The sequence below is a fragment of the Malus domestica genome, chromosome 05 (assembly GCF_042453785.1).
Source record: "Malus domestica chromosome 05, GDT2T_hap1".
In the NCBI taxonomy this organism is placed as follows: Eukaryota; Viridiplantae; Streptophyta; class Magnoliopsida; order Rosales; family Rosaceae; genus Malus; species Malus domestica.
Window position 1 is genome coordinate 189988 of NC_091665.1, and position 27533 is coordinate 217520.

General features: G+C 37.8%; 1 long non-coding RNA gene across 2 annotated transcripts; it reads left to right on the forward strand.

Moving 5' to 3' along the window:
• Positions 1 to 23082: 23082 nt before the first annotated feature.
• Positions 23083 to 25356, forward strand: LOC139196307 (uncharacterized). Of its 2 annotated transcripts, XR_011581125.1 has the most exons (4): positions 23083 to 24018; positions 24318 to 24420; positions 24504 to 24601; positions 24777 to 25356. It is a non-coding gene; the product is annotated as an uncharacterized lncRNA (long non-coding RNA). The 2 variants fall into 2 exon arrangements; XR_011581124.1 differs by lacking the exon at positions 23083 to 24018 and having other exon boundaries at positions 24187 to 24420.
• The last annotated feature ends 2177 nt before the right edge of the window (positions 25357 to 27533 follow it).

Below are 27533 nucleotides of genomic sequence, written 5' to 3' on the forward strand. Positions count from 1 at the left end.
GGAAAGGTACAAGACGATATCAGTGCAAGCCCATGATCAGAACCATGGCAACTGTCAAGTGAGTCCTTAAGTATTTAAGAAATACTAGAGGATAGATTCCTCAAAGAATGAGGAAGAATTAGAGTAACGTAAAGGAAGCGTAAATGTATTAGATTATGAATCTAATCCATCATTGGATGTTTCTTCATTATGAATGAAGAGATAAACGTATATCTCTTTATTATGACTAAAGAGATATTTGGATGGAAACATTAAAGTAATGACTTTAGTGTGTTCCATTATGAATGCAAAATATATTGCCATATAGAAGTTTGCAACAATGTTGTTTGGATGGGAAAGTTCATTTAGTGAACTCTCTATTCGGTTCCAACTAGAAAGTGTATCTAGTGTACTGACACTATGACACTAATGGGGCGATAGCTCAAGCCTGGGAATCAAGGTCTCATCAAGATCCGAACTCATATGAGAGACTGAACCACATGATTGAGAATCATGTATAATGGTGACGTCGTTATTCTCAAGGTTGCTTCTATGGATAACATATAGATATCCATTGCCTAGGCCTACTACTCAGCCATTTATGAAATGACTGCAGAAGAGGTATCATCACTGATGACCAAGCTGATTGGCTCTAGTGCAAGTGGGAGATTGTTGGAAATGTGCCCTAAATCCAATCATATGATGATACTTTACGGACATTTCACATGTTAAACTAATCTAGTTTAACTATAAAAGGCAAAGATTATTGTTTGAGCCGTCTCATATAAATGTTATATGCTTAAACGATAAAGTCCAAGGAATATGTGATTGGGAGAATGTAATCTAATGAAGTTAGATTCATGAGACCATTCTTTCGTAGACACATCCTAAATGTTCCTGATCATAGGATTGCCAATTGGGCATTGACAGTCCGTCAAGATCGGTACATGCTATGTCTTCTCTCAGGGAGAGTGACTAGTCTCGAGTCATTGGTGTGTGTGACATCAAGACAAGTACGTAGGTGCTCAGTAGAGAATGAGTTCACTGAACGCGATCAACGAAGAGTTCTCATACTCATGTCACATGAGAACTCATGGTTGGGATAATGCAAAGTAGTCCTTTGACCTGAGGCATCACAGTTGTCTTGTGGTTAAGTCCTTGATCTTTGATTATGTCAAACGTCATTCCATTGGAGTGTCCACGGCATCGTTGGGGTTAAGCCACTTAGTCATGGAGGCAAGTGAATGCGCAACAAGGGATCTCTAACCTTCAAACTGTTTGAGGGAGAATACTCTATGATATGATTAAGAATCTTTGGCCAAAGTATGAATGAGATTTAGGAAAACGTTCCAAATCACATTCAAGGTAATCATATAAGCACACGAATCACATTGGATAGTAGACATGAATAAATAAACTATCAAACCAAACAATGTGGTCAAGAGTATTGTATTAGAGAAAGACCGTATTGCATTTGTAATCCCAAACTGAATAGGTTTTCTCTACCTCTTCTGATTAGCTTGGGTAACCATGATATGCTGCAAGGTGTCACTCATGGTTTGTGGAAGCCCTAAATGTGTGTAATCACTAAAGGGAGAATTGAAAGTAAGTTACAATTCACAATCGATGTAAAATGGTTTTAATCGCCCACTGCCTCGCTAAAAGGAACCTAATGGATCGCACACCGTGTAAGGAGGAGATTGAAGAAACAATGGAGATGAGTAAGAATGATTAAATGGTTTAATCATTTATTTATGGCAAGGATTAATTAATATGTTAATTAATCAAACGGGACGGGACGGGACGGAACGGAACGGAACAGAACGGAACAAAGGTGTAATTTTTGAAAAAGACATGGGGTATATTTGTCTTAAAATGGTAAAACATTGTGTTCCACAGACGTGGAACAAACCCGTTCCAGGGGGGGAGGTGGAACGCAAAAACACCCAAAATCTGTCCCGTGGAACAGCCCGTTCCACCCATTTTTGGCGCACCAAACGCGGGACGGAACGCCTCGTCCCGTTCCGTCTCGTCCCGTCCCACGTACCAAACGCACCCTAAAGACCTCGGGATAGTTTTGGACCTTAAGGCCCAATGGGCTTCGAACGTCAAGCCCATTAACTTAAGTTGTATGACAACTTAATGAATAATGATTCACAAAGGCCCAAACAACCCAAAAATACCCCAAGGCCGGCCATGATGTTTAGGGTAGTGAACTTGGACTTATTTACAAGTTTGCCACTCAAATGAATAAAGGTATAAATATGACTTTATAGCCAAAATTCATTAGGGTTTGTTTTGGAGAAAATTGGAGAGAACATGTCTCTCCATTTCTCTCTAAAGAGGCCGGCCACCTTGGGGGGTGCATCTTGCAATCCCACTACTCCAAGGTCACTCATTTCTTCTCCAATCTCTCCTTGGTGAAGAGACTTAGAGGTTCTCAATTTTGGGAACTTGGAGAAACCTATTCTTCCATCCAAATCCATAGATTTTAGATGCAAGGAATGAAGGCCCTCTCTTTGGGTGATTAGCCTTTGCTTATGCAAAGAGGAATCTACAAAGGTATAAATTTCAACTCACTTTGTTTTGAGTTGAGTTTTGGTTCACCAATCTACTAGGCTTTGAATTTCATGGTTAATGTTTTGTATTTAAGTGCATGCTAGCATGATTCCGCCTTTAATTGTTAATTGCATGCTTATTGATGTTGCTTAAATGAACATGTTTTCCCTAAAATATTCCTTCATGGGGGAGGCCAATTCCTAAGCCTCCTCACCTCCTCAAGCTCTCACTCTCAAAGCCTTTCATATTCATTACAGAGGCTCTCTCTCTCCCTCACAATCTTCTCAGAAATACAATATCAGTGTGGACGTAGCCCAAACCTTGGGGCGAACCACGATACATCTTGTGTTATTTACATTTCTTGCAGATTCACGGTCGGATTTACGTTGTTCCAAGACCTCCGGTTTTGTGCATCAACAAAAACAATGACTAGGAGGATTTTGGACGAATTTAATTAAAACAAAACTAAATGGTAGTAGTAAATTAAGTCGTGAATGAAATATGGATGAAAGGACAGCTAAAGGATTCTTCTCCACACATGAAACATATGCATACAAATTGATTTCTATTTATTCTTCCTATAAACCATGAATGACAATGCCCCTAATTAACTGTGAACAGCACTAATTAACTCTCAAATTTTCCTAAGTTCATTGAATTGGACTCAGCGATGCAACCAAATTATTCTTCTCGAGTTCCCTAACTATGAAAAGCATAATTGAGATACATCTCAAAGATCATTAAGTTATGTGAAAATCATAAGCATTGACAAAGCATTCGTAACTATGAAAAGTATGATACTCCTGCCAAGAATTTACTTAACTCAATCATGACTAGTGATTTTTACTACTTACAAATATAAGTTCATAACGATTAGGTGAAATTCCCTTATATTCTAGCATCAAATCCCTGCATGCAAACTAAGTATGCATCCTTAATAAACATACAAGAATAAGTTCTCTATAAAGCAGATAAGTAAATTGCATTGATGTCTTATGGAACAATAACTGGATGTAATCAATTTATATAAAACATATGATCATGTCTTCAAATTCACCTCTAGCTAAAAAGAAACTTAGTTACACATGTTCATCATAACTGAAAAGCAATCTACAGTAAACATTGAAACTTAAAACAAAGATAGAAAGAACTCTAAAAATTCTAGCAACTTTAATGAATGAATGGTACGCATGGCACACTCTAAATAAAATTTGAATGATCTCACCACCTGGATTGTAAGTGTTGGAAAACAAGTCATTCCTTGATTGATTATGGCCTTTGTAACCCCAAGCATTGACACTATCCCAACCTCCATTCTCAATTAATTGAGGATGTTAATTAATTTGATATCCTTGCCTATAGGACACACCAAATGTGGGGACACTTTGCATTGTGGACCTTTCGATATACTGCGACATAAGAGAAGTAAGACTCACCATTTGAGCTTTAAGATTAGCAATTGCCTTGTCTTGCTTCTCTAGTACCTGAAATCAAAGAAATAAAACTAAATCAAATATCAAAAGAAAAATAAACAAAACATAGAGTGATTAGCAATTTTACTAATCCTCGACAAGAAACTAACACACAAATTAATCCCTATAAATTATGTAATCGTAGTATGAGTAAGTAGGGATAGTTCTATTTCGGGGATTAGAAGGGATACTAATCAACACAAATTAAACTTATTAAATTTAAAACTAAGTTAAATTACATCAAAACAATGACTGAGGGGATTTTGGACGAATTTAATTAAAGAAAAAGTAAATGGTAGCAAGTAAATTAAGTTGTGAATGAAAGATGGATGCTAAAGGATTCTTCTCCACACATGAAACATATGCATACAAATCGATTTCCAGTTATTCTTCCTATAAACCATGAATGACAATGTCCCAAATTAAATATGAACAACACTAATTAACTCTCTGATTTTCCTAAATTCATTGAATTGGACTAAGCGACGCAACCAAATTATTCTTCTCAAGTTCCCTAACTATGAAAATCATGACAGAGATAGATCTCAAAGATCATTAAGTTATGTGAAAATCATAAGCATTGACAAAGCATTTGTAACTATGAAAAGCATGATACTTGTAACATCCCACATCGCCTAGGGAAGTGGATCCTGTAAGCCTTATATGTATATTCTCATCTCTACCTAGCACGAGGTCTTTTGGGAGCTCACTGGCTTTGATTTCCATCAAAACTCCGAAGTTAAGCTAGTTCACGCGAGAGCAATCCCATGATGGGTGACCCACTGGGAAGTTCTCATGTGAGTTCCCAGAAACAAAACCGTGAGCTCGTGGGTGGGGCCCAAAGCGGACAATATCATGCTACGGTGGAGTCGAGCCCGAGATGTGGTGGCAGCCCGGCCCAGGATGTGACAATTTGGTATCATAGCCAATCCCTGGCCAGATGTGTGCTAAAGAGGATGTCGGGCCCCTAAAGGGGGTGGATTGTAACATCCCACATCACCCATGGAAGTGGATCCTGTAAGACTTATATGTATATTCCCATCTTTACCTAGCACGAGGCATTTTGGGAGATCACTGGCTTAGGGTTCCATTGGAACTCCAAAGTTAAGCGAGTTCGCACGAGAGCAATCCCATGATGGGTGACCCACTGGGAAGTTCTCGTGTGAGTTCCTAGAAACAAAACTGTGAGGGCATGGTTAGGGCCTAAAGCGGACAATATCGTGCTACAGTGGAGTTGAGCCCGAGATGTGGTGGGGGCCTGGGCTGGGATGTGACAATAGTCCTGCCAAGAATCTACTTAACTCAATCATGACTAGTGACTTTTACTACTTACAAATATAAGTTCATAACGATTAGGTGAAATTCCCTTATATTTTGGCATCAAATCCCTGCATGCAAACTAAGTATGCATCCTTAATAAACATACAAGAATAAGTTCTCTATAAAGCAGATAAGTAAATCACATTCATGTCTTATGGAACAATAACTGGATGCAATCAATTTATATAAAACATATGATCATGGCTTCGAATTCATCTCTAGCTAAAAAGAAACTTAGTTACACATGTTCATCATAACTGAAAAACAATCTAAAATAAACATTGAAACTTAAAACAAAGACAAAAAAAACTCTGAAAATTTCAGCAGCTTCAATGGATGAATGGTAGGCATGGCACACCCTAAATCACTGCTGGAATTTCATATATATAGGGGAAATGGCTGAATCCAAGGAGGAAAGGGATTAGGTGTTTTGAGTTATTTTAGGACTCTAAGAATCAAGTAGAAAATGTTGGAATGTGATTAGGATTCCTCCTTGCAACTTAAGATAATATAATGTTGGATAAGATAAGATAGGATAAGATAGGATAAGATAGGATAAGATATGATAAGATATGATAAGATAGGATATGATAATTGTGGATGCAAATTTCTTCTTCCTCGATCTTGGACGATTTTGCACCTACAAAACAATTAACACCTTAGGTTAAGGCCAAGAGCCTCACGCGCCCACGATGAATGGGGGGGGCTTTGGCCGAAGAACCTCCGATGCCAAAGTTAGAATTTAGAGAGAAAGAGTGTTTAGAGAATTTTGGGATTTTTGCCAAAGTGTTGGAATTAGCTTTTTGGTGAGAATGGGAGTATATTTATAGGGATAGGAGGTGGCTAGGGTTTTTAGGTTTAATTTAGGTTTAATTAGCCAATTTATTTGGCTATTAAACATAAGATGAATGTTTTGGTGGTTTTTGAATTTATTGGGTAATAAAAAGGAAGAAATGGTGAAAAAGGTAGAAAAAAGTGATGGATTAGGTTTTGAAATGGGGATAGCCGGCCATGTGGTGTTTTAGGGTTGAATTGGATGTATTTTGTAGTTATTTGGATATAATGGATGGTTTAATTGACAATTAATGGGTTAATTAGGCAATAAACCCATTAATTAGCCAATTAACATAATTTAAAAGGAATGTGTTTGGGAATTACCTTGTAGAAAGGATTTGATGAGATGGACTTTGAATTGTTACCTATTTTGGGCACTTCTGTCTTGGTTGAAAGAGGGTTGCCCGCTACTTGCGCGTAGGAACCTCGTTGTACTGCAAGGGTATTTTTGTCATTTTTGTCCAAAAATCCACGTGTCGCCCTGTGAATATTTTTGGCTCCACAATAATGTTCCTCTCCAACTAGAATTCCTCTTTCTTGTGTAAGTCCTTGTCTTCCAAGCCTAAACTTTAATTTCTCCAGATTTTAGCACATATCTAGGACCATTTAAACACCAAAACCGTCCAACCCATATGCTATCCACGCATGCTATCCAATCCAAGTAGAAAACTGCTCTCAATTGCTCCATTTGGCCATTTATTGTCATCTTTACCAATTGGACCAACAATAATACGAAAATAACTTAAATTACCAAAATAAATGGAAATTAACTAAGTAAATGCAAAGTAATAAGATAACAAGGTCGCCTAAATATGCTCCTATCACATCTCATAGGTCATCCCTTCAAGATCATCTCTACCAAAAAAAAATGCGAAACAATTGGGTTCTTGAATTGAAAGAAAAGAGCTCGAAATACATATTTTTGAATTAATACGGGTAATGAGATCATCATCCCACTTTATGGGTCTACGGTTTATGTTTCGAAAATCCAACAATAAATATCATAGGTCATCCCTTAAAGATCATCTCTGCTGAAAATAAAAGGAATACGAAACTTTTAGGCTCTTGAATTGAAAGAAAAGTGCCCAAAATACTGATTTTTGAATTAATACGGGTAATGAGATCATCATCCCACTTTATGCGTCAACAAGTTATGTTTTGAAAATCCAACAATACATATCATAGGTCATCCCTTAAAGATCATCTCTGCAGAAAATAAAAGGAATACGAAACTTTTAGGCTCTTGAATTGAAAGGAAAAGTGCCAAAAATACAGATTTTCAAATTAATACAGGTAATGGGAACATCATCCCACTTTATGGGTCTACAAGTTATGTTTCAAAAATTCAACCATATATCTCATAGGTCATCCCTTAAAGATCATCTCTGCCAAAAATACAAAGAATACGAAACTTTTAGGCTCTTGAATTGAAAGAAAAGAGCACGAAATACAAATTGTCGAATTAATACAAGTAATGAGAACATGATCCCACTTTATGGGTCTACGAGTCATGTTTCGAGAATCCAACTGTACATCTCATAGGTCATCCTATAGAGATCATCTCTGCCAAAATTGGAAAGGATACAAAACATTTAGGCTTATGCATTGCAAGAAAAAATAACAAAAAACAAATTTTCAAATTAACACGGGTAATGAGAACATAATCGCACTTTATGGGTCTACGAGTTATGTTTCGAAAATACAACTGTATAACTCATAGGTCATTGCTTAAAGATCATCTTTGCCTAAAATAAAAGTAATAAGAAATTTTTAAACCCTTGAATAGAAAGAAAAGAGCCCGAAATACAGATTTTTGAATTAATACGGGTAATGAGAACATCATCCTACTTTATGTGTCTACGAGTTATGTTTCGAAAATCTAACTATACATCCATAGGTCATCCCTTGAAGATCATCTCTGCCAAACAAAAAAAAAAGGAATTCGAAACTTTTGGACTCTGGAATTGAAAGAAACGAGCACAAAATACAAATTTTCTAATTAACACGGGTAATGAGAACATAATCCTACTTTATGGGTCAACGAGTTTTGTTTCAAAAATCTAACAGTACATCTCATATGTCATCCTATAAATATTATCTCTGCGAAAAATCAAAAGAATATGAAACATTTAGGCTCTTGAATTGAAAGAAAAGGGCCTGAAAAATAGATTTTCGAATTAATACGGGTAATGAGAACATCATACCACTTTATGGGTCTACGAGTTATGTTTCGAAAATCCAATTGTACGTGTCATAGGTCATCACTTAAAGATCATCGCTACCAAAAATAAAAAGAATACGAAACTTTTAGACTCTTGATTTGAAAGAAAAGAGCCCAAAATAAAGATTTTCTAATTAACACGGGTAATGAGAACATCATCGCACTTTATGGGTCTACGAGTTATGTTTTGAAAATAAAAATATACATCTCATAGGTCATCCCTTCTAGATCATCTTTGCCAAAAACAAAAAGAATACGAAACATTTAGGCTCTTGAATTGAAAGAAAATAGCCTGAAATACAAATTTTCGAATTAATACGGATAATGAGAACATGATCCCACTTTTTTGGTCTACAAGTTATGTTTTGAAAATTCAACTGCACATCTCATATGTCATCCCTCAAAGATCATCTCTACAAAAAATGAAAAGAATACAAAACATTTAGGCACTTGAATTGAAAGAAAAGAGCCCGAAGTATAGATTTTCGAATTAATACGAGTAATGAGAACATCATCCCATTTGGGACTACGAGTTATGTTTCCAAATTCCAACTCTATATCTCCTAGGTCATCCCTTGAAGATCATCTCTGCCAAAAAAGAAAAGAATACAAAACTTATAGACTCTTGAATTGAAAGAAAAGAGCACGAAATACAGATTTTTGAATTAATACGGGTATTGAGAACATTATCCCACTTTATGGGTCTAGGAGTTATGTTTCGAAAATCAAACTGTACATATCATAGGTCATCACTTAAAGGTCATCTCTGCCAAAAATAAAAAGAGTACGAAACTTTTAGGCTCTTGAATTGAAAGAAAAGAGCACAAAATAAAGATTTCCTAATGAACAAGGTTAATGTCAACATCATCCCACTTTATGGGTCTACAATTATGTTTCGAAAATCCAACTATACATCTCATCGGTCATCTTATAAATATCATCTATGCCGAACATGAAAAGAATACGAAACATTTAGGCTCTTGAATTGAAAGAATAGAGCCCAAAAAACAGATTTTCGAATAAATACGGGTAATGAGAACATCATCCCACTTTATGGGTCTACGAGTTATGTTTGAAAATCCAACTGTACGTCACATAGGTCATCCCTTAAAGATCATCTCTGCCAAAAATAAAAAGAATACAAAACTTTTAGAATCTTGAATTAAAAGAAAATTGCGCGAAATATAGATTTTCGAATTAACACGGGTAATAAGAACATAATCCCACTTTATGGGTCTACGAGTTATGTTTTGAAAATCCAACAGTACATCTCCTTGGTCCTCCCTTAAAGATCTTTTCCAATAATAAAAAGAATACGAAACTTTTAGACTCTTAATTAAAAGAAAAATGCCCGAAATACAGATTTTCGAATTAACACAGGTATTGAGAACATAATCTCACTATATGGGTCTACGAGTTATGTTTCTAAAATCCAACTGAACTTCTCATTGGTCATCCCATAAAGATCATCTCTACCAAAAATAAAAAGAATACGAAACTTTTAGACCTTGAATTGAATGAAAAGAGTCAGAAGTACAGATTTTTAAATTAATACGGGTAATTGATAGGAGCATATTTATACGACTGAGTTAGCTTGTTCTCATGCATTTATGTTGTTATTTCTTAGTTAATTATGTATTTTAAGCTATTTTCGTGTGTTTGTAGGTCCATAGGCCTTATGAAGCAATAAGTTGCATTTTGGAGCAGTTTTGGGCTTGGAATGAATAGCACATGCATGGAGCAAGGTGGATGGACGAAATTGAAGACTAAAGAGGCTAGGAATGTGTTAAAGAGAAAGAAGAATTAATGTAAAAAGGACAAAGATCTCAGCCACAAAGGGGTGTCACTCCACCATTCACCTTTCCATCATTGTCGTGCACCACCATTTCACTCCCTTTGGATTCTTATGCAGTGCATCATCATCCATGTTCCCTCCATTGACGCCTTTGTTGCATCATTCCACCTCCATTTCCTTTCTCTACCATGTGCACAATCATTCATGTTCTCTAGCTGCAACACCACTCCATTTTACCCCCATGCTTTGCATCATCACTCTTTCACCTTTGAATCATTTCAAACACCACTCATTGCACTCAATTGCTACACCATTCCTTGTTCCCTCCATCATTTCAGATTCATGCATCATTACATTGAATCATTGCACTCAATTGCTACACCATTCCTTGTTCCCTCCATCATTTCAGATTTCATGCATCATTACATTGAATCATTGCACTCAATTGCTATACCACTCCATGCACTTCCTCTATAAAAGGAAGTGTGAGTAACATAAATTTAGTTCATACTTAGTTAGATCATTCACTCCCATTTCAACACAACCTTCATCCAAACGCATCCATTCATCTTCACATCCATTCCTCCATACAAACAAACCTTCAAACACTCACCAACACCTTGTGCCGTAACAAAGGAAGGGAAGGAAAGTGCTTGGACGTGTTTGCTGTCCAACTTGGATCGTTGGAGCGTTTAGGAGTTTTCTTTCTTTTGTTTCTAATGTTTAAATTCATTTCCTTTCATTTTGTTGTAAATATGAGTGGCTAAACCCCTCTTGGCTAGGGGTGATTTCAAAGCCATGATTATGTGTGCAATATAATTTGATAAATTCCAGTTATGAACTCTTGAATCGTGAATGCAATTGGCTTAACTATTTGATTGATAACTTATTTGTATTTGTTTATTAAGGGTCGACACTTAATTGGCATGCATAAATCCGTTGCTAGAATATAAGGAAGTTTCACATAATCGTTACAAACTTATATTCACATGTAGTGAAGGTCGCTTATAAACAATCGCGTTAAGTTCAATTCCTAGCATAAGCGACATGATGTCATAGTTGCAAGTGCTTTGTCAATGCTTATGATTTTTATTAAACGTAATGATCTTTGATTGTATCTCTATTATGATGTCATGTAGGGAACTTTTGAAGAATGTTTGGGGTTGTAGAATGATGTCATCCAATCCAATAAAACAAGGAAAATCTGAGAGTTAACTAGTGATGTCACGGTTAATTTGGAGCATTGTCGTTCATAATTTAATGAAGTAGTAACTGGAAATCAAGTTATTTGCATACAAGTCATGTGTGGAGAAAAACCCTCTAGCTATCCCATCCATCATCTTATTTCTCAAATTTGTTTTACAATCTGTCTAGTTTTTCATACTTGTTTGTTTGTTTCAAATTCGTCCAAAACTCAATCCCCCTTTACTTGAGTGTGTCTAATTAGTTAGAATCTGTTTTAATTTTTTTTTAAATGTTTTGATTCAAGTAAAAATCAATTTTCATCCAAAGTCATTCCTAGTGTCTAGTTTAAGTTTATTTAGTTGTTTTAAGCTGTTTTGAGCATTTTAAGTTTGCTTTGAGTCTTGTGAGTCTTGTTAAGTATTTTTAAGTTTAGTTTTATATTTTTGAGTCAGTTTATAGGTTATTAGCAAGCCCTCCTAATCCCCGGTCCAGAACGATCCCTACTTATACTTATACTACAGTTGTCAAAAGAGGGTTAAATTTGTGTGTTAAGTTAATTTTCACATCAGTAATATGAACATTGTTCATGCACAAAATCAATGAGGACTTTGGTACAACAGAAAGTGTTAAGTTTGTGACCTTCGCTAGATTGCACCGGTCACTAGTGTGGATAAGTATGTAAATAGATAAAGACAAGTGATAAGATTAAAAGCACACCACAAAGTAGCACACAAATGTCCTATTGATTTTCCTCATTAACACTAAGATTTGTCAATTGTAGCATATGAAAATAAGGGTCTTTCCTGCAGAAGATTGTTTTATCTAACTACTTAAAATGTCACAAAAACTGGTTGCTGTCCCTACTGACCAGCCACCGAAAAATAATTATTAGACCAACTTACACTTACCTAAATTCTAGGAAATTTTATATGAAGACACTAGACACACAGAGCTACACTTCTACAAATTTTTGGGATTTTTGGAGTTGATTTGCTATTTAAATTAAATTGAATAAAAACAGGACAGAAACAAATTTTAAGTAGTTTACAAATTAAGAAAAACGAGTTAGGAGAATTGCTATGCACCACCAAATAATCATGCAAACATGTTATGTTTCATTGAAATTCCTTTTATTTCCGGATGGTGATGCTTATGTTGGCTGAATGTTAGAACTCAACCTATTACTCTTTCTTATGTAGTTAAGAGAATGGCATTTTCAACTTAACTTAGTCCCTAACATGCAATCTAGAATGGCGTGTTCATAGATTTAACAAATAGAAATCATTAAGAACGAAAAGAGTTTGAGTCATCACAAGGCATCGTAAGTACTGGCGTTGTCTTACTTATCCTAGAAATTGGTTCACATGTTAATCGCAATTAACAAGTACTACTCTAGAACATATGTAGGTCCTCATTCGACAAGGGCAGGCACACACATATTCATAGCTTTAGAATCTTAGATATGCTTACTGAGTATGCATCCGTAGAACACACATAAAGAATTCATGAATGAGACAAGTAGTGAATCAATTTTCATCCATTCATAAAATTAATTCAAACAAAATGTCATAACAAACTTGCAATCATATTCGGGGCTTCAAAACAGCCCCTAACTACTAAGAATTTAGTTACACATTATTATCAAATAAAACCAAAAGAAATACATGAGTTTGAGAAGACAAAACCGAGAGAAGAGAATGCCAAGATTTCCTCCTTCCTTTCCTTCCTTTCTGCAAAGCTGCATTTTCCTCTTTCTTTTCTATTTTTTTTCCTTTCTTTTCTTTTTCCAACCCTGCAACCTGCATCCTTTGCCCCATTTTCTTCTCCTTAACTCACCCACTAACAGCCATTTAGTGATGGCAATAAGTGAGAGGAAGTGGTAAAACAATTTTAACTCTTTGGGTAGCGTTTATGCCAATTACTCCCACTTAATCCTCATCTTTATTTTCATTTCCTCTGATATTTGAATAGGTATCAGCTGGCTTGTTCTTGGCTACATCAATTTTGGCTGCTAGATTTATTGGGTTTATTGCTTTCATTGCAGTTACAAACTGCCCAGTCTCTTGTGAACCTTTCAGTGTTAAAACGGCCATAACTTATTCTACAAAAATGATATTAACAATCCGCGAAATGCTCCATAAAATAGACATCCGTAGCTTTCCAAGCATGTAACATTGGCAATAAGTGAGAGGAAATTGTAAAACAATTGTAACTCTCTGGGTAGCCTTTATGCCAATTACTCCCACTTAATCCTCATCTTTATTTTCATTTCCTCTGATATTTGAATAGGTATCAGCTGGCTTGTTCTTGGCTGCATCAGTTTTGGCTGCTAGATTTATTGGGTTTATTGCTTTCATTGCAGTTACGAACTGCCTAGTCTCTTGTGAACCTTTCAGTGTTAAAATGGCCATAACTTCTTCTACAAAAATGATATTAACAATCCGCAAAATGCTCCAGAAAATAGACATCCGTAGCTTTCCAAGCATGTAAGGTTCATTCTCTAATTCATTTTGAGCTGTTCACAACTTGCTTCCAAATTCAGCTGACCTGCACAGGCAGTTTTGACGAATTTGTTACTTAAAATCCAACTTGTGCTATTTTTCTTTTCTTTGCTTGACAAATCCTAGAAAACACAAAAACAAAGTAAATAGCTCAAAAATATAAGGAACTAACTAAGAAAAGACAAGTGAATTTGATGTAAAGTATATATAAATATGAGCTTATCAAATACCCCCACACTTAGCTTGTGCTAGTCATCGAGCAAAACGAAGAATATATGAAAAAGTAGCAACATGAAAAACAATAGCTTCCCCCTATGTGACCCTCATAGAATTTCATTCAAGAAAACAAATCATCAAGAACCTTAGCTAGCACCAAATAAGCTAATCCAAGCTCATCTTCCTTATTCAAATGTTAGCAGTAACCTTTTAATCATCCATGAAGTGAAGTGTGTGTAATAGCCATGCTAATGCAATTTCAAGTTTTTTTTTTTTTTTTTTTTAAAAAAAAAAAAACACCACATGCTAACAAGTGACCTTCTCACAGGACATACACTCAATCACACATATGTTTAGTTTAACGTGTTTCGCTCAAAGAATCAAATGTGAAAGATCTACCATAAGCTTGCATAAAGATCTCATCTCCACAATCATAATTGCAAAACTTAAATTAGGATGACTTTTTTTGGTTGTAATGAGGCTTAGAAAGAGGGTTATAGAAATGAAAGGATAGGTAAACACAAGTTCCAAGCTACATTGCAAGCAATTCTCTTGTTGGGATTTACAAGAACTCAAGCTCTTCAACCACTCTACTAATACCTCCAACCACACCCCTATACTGAAACTTAAAAAAAAAACTTTTTATTTGCTTTGTATACTTTTTTTTTCTTCTTTTTCTTCTTTTTCTTTTTTATTTTTACCTCCACACTTATTCTTTTTCCAAACTCCTTCAAAGTACTTCACAAACATTTCTCATAAGACAATCTCACATTGCTCACTAGCCAGCTTGGAAAGGGTAAGGAAAAATGTTTAAGGTATAAGGTTAGACATATCTAGTGATAAGAAATAAAACACTCAATATATACGGCTCAAATTGGCAATCTAATGATATCATTTCTCTTTAGGAAACATGCTTATTTGGGCCATGGTGATAAACCTAATGCCTCTATCCTTTTCAAGTTCATGCAATCAAATGACAAACATTTCAAAAGTTCTAGAGATGTAAGTCACATAAGTTCATCACACATGAAAGAATATGAGTGTATGAAAAATGCACAAACTTTCAATAAGCTCAAAAACTCACATAGGTTGTATATGGTCACTATATTCACATGCGAAGCTTTAAGTCATACTTTAGTTTTACATCAACAAGGCTATGTGGATTTGGTTTTTCATAGATGATTAAACATGTACAAGGCTAACAAGACAATAAGGAATTTCGCACAACACATGCTTACTAAATTCTTGATCACCGTGGTTCAAATTCAATCCAATTATATCATTGGGTCAGGAAACTAACAAAAATCTAATTCAAAACAATAAAGAAAATAAGACTATTTTTGAATTTTCAAATTTTCTGAATGTTTTTGTGTTTTTGTTTAGAGTAAATAAAACTAACTAAGAAAACAAAAAGAAACAACACGAAAACAAATCAAACCAATTCAAATTTTCAATTTGGTCATTTTTTTTAATCCTTACCCCCAAACTTAAACTGGACATTGTCCCCAATGTCAAAATATACACAATAATTAAAAATAAAATAAAATAGTAAAAAAAACAAAATAAAGCATTTGGACTGAAAACTTCCCCAATTTGCAGTAAAATCAAGCGATGACACCCACACTCCAATTCTGCAATCAACTCCAATGGTGGGCACAATCAAATTTTCCTACAAAGAAAAGAAATAAGTCAGTTTAGCATGCAAGAAAATTCAGAAAACAAAAACAAATGGAAAATTGAAAATGACATAAAAAGACAATGAATAGAAATATTGGGTTGCCTCCCAATAAGCGCTTGCTTTTACATTCGCAGTCGGACGGTACCAAGAGTAATCATCCAAGGGGAGATGGTTCTTGGAGGGGTACAACCTCCACATCATGCTCCACAAAAAACTCGTAATATGGCTTTAGTCTATGTCCATTCACTTTGAACATGGTTCCGGTCTTTGCACTTTGAATCTCCATTGCACCATGAGGAAAAATATTAGTTATAACAAATGGACCAACCCATTGAGAACGAAGCTTACCTGGAAATAACCGAAGGCGAGAATTAAATAGAAGAACTTTTTGTCCAATGGAAAAGCTCTTCCTTGATATCATCTTGTCATGAAATGCCTTTGATTTCTCCTTGTATATTCGACTAGACTCGTATGCATCATTCCGGATTTCGTCTAACTCATTCAATTGGAGCTTTCAATGCTGTCCGGCAATACTCATGTCCATGTTGTAGGCTTTGATCACCCAATAAGCTTTGTGTTCTAACTCTACTGGAAGACGACATGGTTTCCCATAAACTAACCGAAATGGGGACATTCCAATAGGAGTCTTATAGGCAGTCCAATACGCCAACAATGCATCGTTCAAGCGCATGCTCCAATCCTTCCTACTAGGGCTCACAGTTTTCTCCAAAATTTGCTTCACCTCACAGTTTGATACTTCTGCTTGACCACTAGTTTGTAGGTAATAAGGTGTAGACACTTTATGTGTGACATTGTACTTCTTAAGCAACGCTTCAAATGTTCTATTGCAAAAGTGACTCCCTCCATCATTGATGATTGCTCTAGGTATTCCAAATATTGCAATGATGTTACTCTTAATAAAATCTGAAGCAACTTTTGAATCATTAGTTTTGGTGGCTTTTGCTTCCACCCATTTAGAAACATAATCCACAACCAATAAAATGTAAAGAAAACCATTAGAGGATGGAAAAGGTCCCATGAAATCAATGCCCCACACATCAAAGATCTCAACAATCAAAATAGGGGTTTGTGGCATTTGATTTCTTGGGCCCAAGTTACCTGTTTGTTGACAACGATCACATGTTGCACAAAACTCGTACGCATCCTTAAACAAACTAGGCCAATAAAAACCACTTTCTAAGACCTTAAGAGCTGTCCTCTTTGCTCCAAAATGGCCACCACATGCATAAGAATGACAAAAAGTTAGAATAGATTTAAACTCAGATTCAGGGACACACCTTCTAATTAATTGATCAGTGCAATATTTCCACAAATAAGGATCATCCCACTCGTAGTATTTGGCGATTTTGACAAGCTTACCTTTCTGAGCACGTGTAAAATCATCCAGAATCTTTTTGGTGACCTTGTAATTCATAATATCTGCATACCAAGGGTCAGTAGCCTTTAATGAAAACAATTGCTCATCCGAAAAACTCTCACGTAAAGGGATGAAATCTTCCTCTGTGTTTGACTGCAAAAATCTGCTAAGATGATATGCTACAACATTCTCACTCCATTTCTTATCCTTGATCTCCAAGTCAAACTCTTAAAGTAGAAGTATCCATCGAATGAGTTGCGGTTTTGTTGGAAATGTGCCCTAAAACCAATCATATGATGATACTTTACGGACATTTCGCATGTTAAACTAATCTAGTTTAACTATAAAGGGCAAAGATTATTGTTTGAGCCGTCTCATATAAATGTTATATGCTTAAACGATAAAGTCCAAGGAATATGTGATTGGAAGAATGTAATCTAATGAAGTTAGATTCATGAGACCATTCTTTCGTAGACACATCCTAAATGTTCCTGATCATAGGATTGCCAATTGGGCATTGACAGTCCGTCAAGATCGGTACGTGCTATGTCTTCTCTCAGGGAGAGTGACTAGTCTCGAGTCATTGGTGTGTGTGACATCAAGACAAGTACGTAGGTGCTCAGTAGAGAATGAGTTCACTGAACGCGATCAACGAAGAGTTCTCATACTCATGTCACATGAGAACTCATGTTTGGGATAATGCAAATTAGTCCTTTGACCTGAGGCATCACAGTTGTCTTGTGGTTAAGTCCTTGATCTTTGATTATGTCAATGTCACCCCATCGGGGTGTCCACGGCATCGTTGGGGTTAAGCCACTTAGTCATGGAGGCAAGTGAATGCGCAACAAGGGATCTCTAACCTTCAAACCGTTTGAGGGAGAATACTCTATGATATGATTTAGAATCTCTGGCCAGAGTATGAATGAGATTTAGAAAAGTCGTTCTAAATCACATTCAAGGAAATCATATAAGAACACGAATCACATTGGATAGTAGACATGAATAAATAAACTATCAAACCAAACAATGTGGTCAGGAGTATTAGATTAGAGAAAGACCGTATTGCATTTGTAATCCTAAACTGAATAGGTTCTTAACCTCTTCTGATTAGCTTGGGTAACCATGACATACGGCTAGGTGTCACTCATGGTTTGTGGAAGCCCTAAAAGTGTATTATCACTAAAGGGAGAATTGAAAGTAAGTTTCAATTCATAATCGATTTGAAAGAGTTTTGATCGCCCACTGCCTCGCTAAAAGGAACCTAATGGATCGTACACCGTATAAGGTGGAGATGGATGAAACAAACTAAATGAGTAAGAACAATTGAATAGTTTAATTATTTATGGCAAGGATTAATTAATATGTTAATTAATCAAACGAATAAGTTCGTTAAAGACCTCGGGATAGGTTTTGGACCTTAAGGCCCAATGGGCTTCGAACGTCAAGCCCATTGACTTAAGTTGTATGACAACTTAATGAATATTGATTCACTAAGACCCAAAAGCCCAAACAACCCCCCATGGCCGGCCATATAGAGAAAGGGTAGTGAACTTGCTTTAATTACAAGTTTGCCACTCAAATGAATAAAGGTATAAATATGACTTTATAGCCTTTTATTCATTAAGGGTTTGTTTTGGGGAAAATTGGTGAGAATTGTCTCTCCATTTCTCTCTAGAAAAGCCGGCCACCATGGAAGTTGTAGCTAGCCATCTATTCTTCCATGGTCACTCATTTATCATCCATGCTCTCCTTGGTGTAGATCCATCCATTTCCATGGATCTAAGATGCAAGGAATGAAGGCCCTATCTCTTGGGTGATTAGCCTTTGTTTAAATACAAAGAGGAATCTACAAAGGTATATATTTCAACTCACTTTGTTTTGAGTTGTTTATTGGTTCACCAATCTACTAGGCTTTGAATTTCATGGTTAAAGTTTTGTTTTTAAGTGCATGCAAGCATGATTCCGCCTTTAATTGTTAATTGCATGCTTATTGATGTTGCTTAAATGAACTTGTTTTCACAAAATATTCCTTCAAGTGGTATCAGAGCCTAGGTCTAGTAGTTGGTGAATCCTTTTGGGTTTTGTAGTTCATAGTTTGTGATTTAAAAGTTGTAATTGTTACAAGCTTTATTCTTGTTTCTTTGAATGTAAATTTTGTTAGAAAATTTGCCATCTCAAATGTTGTAGATGTAGTTCATATGAGCATGAATATTGGAGCTAAAATTTGGTGCCATGCTTTTGGGAAAATTCGGCCAAATCCAAAGGGTGGATTTTTGGGTTCTTGTTTGACTTGTTAAAAGTGTTTTAAGGTGACTTTTGGAACCCCTATGTACCCTAGTTTGGTTAGATGTTATTTCCCTAAAGTTTGAATGGTTTTGGAATGTTTTTGGGTGAAAAATGTTCATGGAAAATTTTGAGTTTTTTCATGAGTGTTCTTCATTGTTCTTGACATTTTTGCCAAGAACAAAAAGTTTGGTGTTTTGATTCAAAGTTTTGATTAATTTCATAAAGTCTTTGTTTTGTGTTGATTGGTGTGAAATATCTATCATCAAAACATTTATTTTTGAAAGGTGATAGAAATTGTGATGGGTGTGTAAGACTTACACACCTTACACACCTTACACACCTTACACACCACTTGCATGTTTTTATGTCACAAACCACTTGCAAGGCTTTATGAATTTGTTGAAAATTTTTCAAATTTTTGTGGACTAACACTCCAAAACCGGCCACCCTATTATTAGGGTTCTTTTGGGTCTTTTATGCAATTACATAAAGTTTTTATACTTTTGTGTATTTGCACTTTGGCCCAAAAGTTTACGTTTTTACGTTTAGGTCCAAAAACGCTAAAGGACAAATTGTTTTGCTCCTTTAATGAAGTTTTTGCATTGATTAAATTTTGGGTTCTATTGTAATTACATGAAGTAGTGGACTTTTGTGTCTTTACAAAGTGACCCCAAAAGTTTTGCAATATAGCCCAAAAGTTGAGGTTAATTGCTTTATGGCCCAAATAAGGTAGAGAACAAAAATTGTTTTGTCTCTTTAAATGAGAATTGGATTTTCATTTTGTTTAGCTCTATTTAAATCAATTTTATGGATACAAAAACCAAATGAAAATGTTGCATTCAATTTTGTTGATGCACAAAATCAGCGAAGACTTTGGTACAACAGAAAGTGTCAGGTTTTGTGACCTTCGCTTGGTTGCTTGGTTGCTTCAGTCACTAGTGAGGATAAGTACGTAAATGAATAGAGACAGAGAAGCAAACACAGGATGTACGTGGTTCACCCAGATTGGCTACGTCCACGGAGTAGAGGAGTTCTTATTAGTAGTGAAGGGCTTACACAAGTACAAAGGATCAAGCTCTCAATTTAGTGAGTTCTTGTGTGATTTAACACAAAATGGCATTAGGCAATATTGTGGGGGAATGACCCCTATTTATAGAAAAACTTGTAGCTTTGTCACATTGACATGTGTCATGTTATGATTGGTTCTTGATGTTGACACGTGCTGCGCTCTGATTGGCTTCTAATCTTGACACGTGTCAAGTAGTGATTGGCCTCCTGGTCGGAGGGGAACTCTTCTGGGTCCTTGACAGTATAGCGTTGGCCGGTGCTCGGTAGTTTCGGGATTGGTCAAGTATGGTACAAACAGTGCTCCCCTAAGTTCCCGAGTGAGGGAAACTCCTCGGTTGGGGACTTGCAAGATCCAATCCCTTGAGTAATCACGAAACTTCTAAGTACCGAAGTGTGGTCTGATCTTCATCTGCCCTTCTCTGGAAGTACCTTTCCTCCATCCGGGAATGGTGTACTTAGCTGATGTTGACGCACAAGGTAATGTATCAATTTCACTTGAAGCTTAGTTGTAGTTTCGGGCTTAGTCAAGTGTGATACAAACCCTATAGTAGGAGTCCCCCAAGTCGCCGAGCTAGGAGATCTGCCGAAAGAGGTGACAGACAAGGTAAGCAGTCAAACTTCCAAGTAAGCAACCCAGGATCAGAGGTTTGACGTCGGCTTCCGGTTGATTGTTCTCATTCTCCTTGTCTCTCATTCAACTGCCAGGATAAGGAGAAGCAAATGGATAAGAGATGATATGAGATACTTTTGCTTTTGAAGAAGTAACTTTCCACAGGCTTATTCTTGAACTGTGCTGGAGGGTTTTCTGGTGCCCTTCAGAGTATAAGGCCGACTCAAAAATTTGAGGGTCAAAACAAGTCCATCAAATCTAGAGTACGTTCGACCTTGATGATATGGGATACTTTTGCTGTTGACGGAATAATGAATGTGGTATGGAAAGGTGTCGTGCTGTAGTGATCTGTTTCAGCTCACCGTTGAACCTTCTGCTTCAATCTTTTGCATGGCAGAAGTGGTGTGCAACCTTTGCATTTAAATGGTCCTTCAGAACATTCCTTCATAGTGACTCATCCACGCTTGGCAGCTTCAGTGTAAAGAGCCAATATCTGATCAACTGTCATGAGGTATTTGCCGGTGGAATTCGTGACCTTGACAGCAGTTGAGGATGAGTACTCGAGAGCAATGCTAAGTAAGCAACCAGGCAAAGGCTCCAGGCAGTCAGTTCCAAATTGGAGGTTTGATTTCAGGTTCCGACTGACTGCTCTCTTTCTCCTTGTCCTGCAGGTGTGGACAAGGACAAAGACAAAGACAGGGAGAAAGCATGATATGGGATACTCTTGCTTTCGACCCTGATGATATGAGATACTCTTGTTCTTGGTGTGGCTTATTTGCTGAGGTATTATCGGGGGGAAATAAAGCTGAGTATTTCGAGAGGTTATGTTGAGGGTGCCTTTTCGAATGTGAGAAAGGGTTGAGCATTTTTGCAGGTTTGCCTGTCCGTTGAGGAGGGAGGTCAATGTATATAGGGATTTCCCAATAACAAGTAGTAATGCTATTCCTTTACCCTTCTTGGTCACAGCAATGTAGTGGGAGCTACCAGCTTCACGTGTTTTAATTTTGTCAGAGCACTTTGAAAAAGTGGTATGTGGTATCTGGAAAGCTGATATTACGTGTGGAGATTACAGACAAGCTTTATCTAAGGAAATCTGGCTCTCGAAGTTCTGAGAGTTGTGCCTCTTCGGTTTTTGAACAAGCAATCCCGTCGAAGATCTGACTCTCGAGATTCGGAAAGCGGTGCTACTCCGGTTTTTGAGAAAGTAATTATGTTGGGAGTCTTTTCTCGAATGTGAGTAAAGGTTGGTCGTTATTGCCAACCTGTCTTGCCACAAAACACGGAGGTCGACACACATAGGGACTTTCCAGTTGTCAAGCAGTGGTGCTGTTCCTTTACCCTTATGGGTAATAGTAGGGTAGCTGGCACTTCGAAATTCTCGTGCCTAAACTTTGTCAGAGATCTTTGACAAAGTTATATGTGGTACCCGAGGAGTTGATGGTGCATATGGAGAGCGGTGATTGATCAGTAAGATTCACGTGCTTTCTACTTCACCAGAAATCTTCGACAGATTGCCCGTAATTTCCGCAAAGCTGATTGTGCATGTGACAGGTGCTGACGAGGCTGCAAAAGCAGGTGCTTCTTCGATTTCTGAGATCGGCCCTCGTGGTCTCTGAGCAGCCCAGCTTTTGAGAAAGCATTCGCCTCTTCGATTTCTGAGATCGGCCCTCGTGGTCTCTGAGCAGCCCAGCTTTTGAGAAAGCAAACGCCTCTTCGATTTCTGAAGCTCCGTCGAGTGCAGATTTTTATAGAGGCTGGCATTAAGTTCCACAGCACACTTGAATCTCTACCAGTAGAAGCTCATTTCTTGCACTTCTAAGATCTTGATTTGTCTGACCTCTTCCTTCTTCAACACATTTGAAAATGTCTGGACCCTCCGACCGTCGTTTTGACTTGAACCTTGGAGAAGAGACAGCCACGCCTTCTCCAGACAACATATGGCGCCCATCCTTCATATCCCCTACTGGTCCTCTTACCGTTGGGGATTCTGTGATGAAGAATGATATGACCGCTGCAGTGGTGGCCAGGAACCTTCTCACTCCCAAAGATAACAGACTACTTTCCAAACGGTCTGATGAGTTGGCTGTTAAGGACTCTCTGGCTCTTAGTGTTTAGTGTGCAGGTTCTGTGTCTAATATGGCCCAACGCCTATTTGCTAGAACCCGCCAAGTTGAATCATTGGCTGCTGAAGTGATGAGTCTCAAACAGGAGATTAGAGGGCTCAAGCATGAGAATAAGCAGTTGCACCGGCTCGCCCATGACTATGCTACAAACATGAAGAGGAAGCTTGACCAGATGAAGGAATCTGATGGTAAGGTTTTACTTGATCATCAGCGGTTTGTGGGTTTGTTCCAAAGGCATTTATTGCCTTCGTCCTCTGGGGCTGTACCTGGTAATGAAGCTTCAAATGATGAACCTCCAATGCCTCCTCCTTCTGGGGTTTTGTCAAGTACTGAGGCTCCGGATAACCACCCTCCGGTGCTTTCTCTTTCTGGGGCTCTACCGACTGCTGAGACTTCCCCTAAGCAACCTTTGTGAAGGCTCCCTTTTGTTTGTTTATTTTGACTCATGTATATGTACATATTTGTGGCTTATCGAAAATATTAATAAATAAGCTTTGCTTCATTTCAACATATTGTGTTAAATACACCAAAGCCTTCTTCATAAAGTTCTTTGAATTTTTGCTTTTGTTGAAACCTGTATTGTTGAAGCTTTGTGAGTGAAGCATGTAGTTTGAGGTAGTGTTCCCTTAATTTCCCGAGTGAGGAAAACTTCTCGGTTGGAGACTTGAAAAATCCAAGTCACTGAGTAGTCACGAACTTTTGAGTACCAAGGCGTAGTAGCATATGGTGGGAGTCCCCCAAGTCTCTAGTCGAGGGAGTTGACGAATGAGGTGTCTTGCTAATAGTCCATGTCGTAAGTACCAAAACTTCATTCTTTTGTTTTCTAAGTGGTAGCCCCGAACTTTTTCTTCATAGATTTTGTTGATGAAGGTTGCTAGGCCCGAATAAGTGGAATTGCAGAAGGTGTAACCGTTGGTGCATTAACATCATAATGGAAGCATCACAATGATGGAAGCATCACAATGATGAAAGCATCATAATGATGAAAACACCATAATGATGAAACATCATAATGATGTTTCTTTGGTGGAATTGTTTTTCATTTCCCCTAACAACCGGAATTGTTTTTCAACATAACACCATCATCTGTAGGTCGAATCACAAAGTTGTCTTCATGAAAGTTGTTCGTTAATTCCTTAACTACAACATATCCAAATTGGAGAGCCATCGGAGCAGTACAACTCCAGAAATCCAGGTATGATGAGTGACTGTTTATCATTTGTCTGTCAACCCGTCAGATTTGTTGTGAGCTTTGAAACTCTATTTTCTCTTGCTCAGATCAGCATGCTTTCTTCATTGAAGTTGTTCCTCAGCTTGTGAACTACAACATATCCAAATTTGAGATCCCTCGGAGCTGTATAACTCAAGAAATTCAGGTATGATGAATGACTGGTTATTATTTGTCTGTCAACCCGTCAGATTTGTTGTGAGCTTCGAAACTCCATTTTCTCTTGTTCAGATCGGTATGCTTTCTTCATTGAAGTTGTTCCTCATCGACTCTTTCATAACATATCAAAAATTCAGGATGAACTAACGGTTAAATAGTTCCAGATCTTCGAAACATCACAACAGCTTCGAAATCTGCAAGAAGCCGACTATCATGTTTGGAGCTTCAACACTTTAATTTCCGTCGCTCAAACAGAAATGGTTCCTTCTTGAAAGTTGTTCATATGCTCAAGAACTATAGGGTGTCCAAAATTCAGCTCCATTGGAGAAGAGCAGAGGTTGCAGAAATTTGATAGATGAAAGGAGGCGGAAGAGGGAGAGAGAGAAAAAGTCTCTTGGGTTGGATTTCTATTTTGGGGCAGATTCCAATTTTTGTAGCACCTTCATTATTGATGAATTGCTTGTACTTTTGTCCATTATGAAATTTGGGACTTTGGCTTGTTGTTGGATCTATTATAATATGTTTGGGAACATATATAAGTGAATAAATAAGAAGGAAAATTTTGGGCCCTTGTGGGTGTAAAACAAAAAATGTTTATGTTTACCCAAGTGTTTTTGTACAAGTTCAAGGGCATCTTGGGTTTTGTGAACAAAATTTGTTTATTTGGAGCAAGGTTTTGTGTTGAAGCTTTGTAGGTGAAGCTTTGGTGTTGAAGCTTTGTGGGTGAAGCTTTGGAGGTGAAGCTTTTCGGGTGAAGCTTTTTAGGTGAAGCTTTGTGGGTGAAGCTTTTTAGGTGAAGCTTTTCGGGTGAAGCTTTTTGGGTGAAGCTTTTTTAGGTGAAGCTTTGATGGTGAAGCTTTTTGGGTGAAGCTTTTTAGGTGAAGCTTTTTGGGTGAAGCTTTTGAGGTGAAGCTTTGATGGTGAAGCTTTTTGGGTGAAGCTTTTTAGGTGAAGCTTTTTGGGTGAAGCTTTTTTAGGTGAAGCTTTGATGGTGAAGCTTTTTGGGTGAAGCTTTTTAGGTGAAGCTTTTTGGGTGAAGCTTTTTAGGTGAAGCTTTGATGGTGAAGCTTTTTGGGTGAAGCTTTTTAGGTGAAGCTTTGTGGGTGAAGCTTTGGAGGTGAAGCTTTTCGGGTGAAGCTTTTTGGATGAAGTTGTTTTTTTTTTTTTTTTTTTTTTTTTTTTTTTTTTGGCGCTTGACACGGTCTTCATTTGCTTGTTTTGTAGTGACTGTGGAAGACAGATTGCTTTCTGATTGAGAAGGGTTCCGGCATCGCTTGCTATGAATGTAAAAGAGTGAGGGCTGAGTTGGCTAAATTACCTCTTTATTGAATTCATTGCCAAATGGCCTTCATTACATAGGATGCCGAACGGCTATAGCTCAACACTTGTACATCGTGAGTCTATTTGTAGTAGTACTTCAAGTGATCAGCGTTCCATGGATGGCCAAGGGTCTTGCCATCGGAGCTTCTAAGTGTGTAAGAGCCAGGGCGACTGATGCCAATGACTTCATACGGTCCATCCCAGTTTGGACTAAGTGTGCCTTCACTCGGGACTCTGTCGCAGAGTAATCTTTTCTTTAAGACCCAGTCTCCTATTTTGAAAGAACGAGGCTTGACCCTAGAGTCATAATAGTTGGAGATGCGCTGTTTGTAGGCGACATTCCTCAAGTGAGCTTGGTTTCTGTGTTCCTCGACTAAATCCAAGTTGAGGGTGAGTTGTTTGTCATTTTCACTTTGAATGTAGTTCTGGACTCGGAATGTTGCTTGCTCGAGCTCAACAGGGACAACCGCCTCTGTGCCAAAGGCAAGTGAGAATGGAGTTTCTCCTGTTGAAGTCCGATATGAAGTGCGATATGACCAAAGAACTTGGGGTACAAATTCTGGCCAACAGCCTTTAGCTTTGTCCAAGCTGGTTTTCAAAGTGCGCTTGATTATTTTGTTGATGGCCTCAACTTATCCATTAGACTGGGGATGAGCTGGAGAGGCAAAACATAAGTTGATGTTGAACTTAGAGCAGAACAACCTGAACTTCTTGTTGTCAAACTGTCGCCCATTGTCAGTGACTATCGCATTGGGAATGCCGAATCTACAAAGGATGTTCTTCCACACGAAGTCTTCTATCTTTGCCTCAGTAATGGTTGCCAAGGGTTCTACTTCGGCCCACTTTGTGAAGTAGTCCACTGCAACGACTGCGTAACAGACTTTGCCCTTCCCTGCCGGCATTGGGCCGATCAAATCAAGTCCCCACTGGGCGAAGGGCCAAGGGCTGATCATAGGAGTAAGAGGCTCTGGAGGGGAATGAGGAATAGCCGCATATCGTTGACATTTGTCACATGAGCGGGATACTTTGATGGCATCCTGGTGGAGTGTTGGCCAGTAATATCCTTGGCGAAAAGTCTTGTGTGCTAGGGACCGAGATCCAGCATGATCTCCACAGACTCCCTCATGTATTTCCCGAAGGACGATTTCCGCCTCGGCAGGCGTAAGACACCTTAAGTATGGCAGGCTAAAACCTCGCTTATAGAGTTGATCATTGATGATCAGGTAGCGGGTAGACTTGTATCGAATTTGCTTAGCCTGGACTTTATCATTTGGGAGGGTGCCATGAGCAAGGAAATTATAGATCGGGGTGATCCAACTATCCCCCCGTTGTAAGTTGCATACTTCTGCGGCCATGGTGCTTGGTGTTGCCAACAGTTCGACATGAATTTTTCTTCCAATCTTGTCTTCCACAGCTGAGGCGAGGCGAGCCAGGGCGTCTGCATGACTGTTTGCCGCTCGAGGAACTTGGGTGATCTGGTAGTGGAAGTGCTTGAGCAAAAGTTGTGTTTGCGCAAGATATGCTGCCATGGAGCTGTCCTTAGCATCAAAGTTGTTGGTAACCTGGTTGACCACTAATTGGGAGTCACTGAAAATATCAAT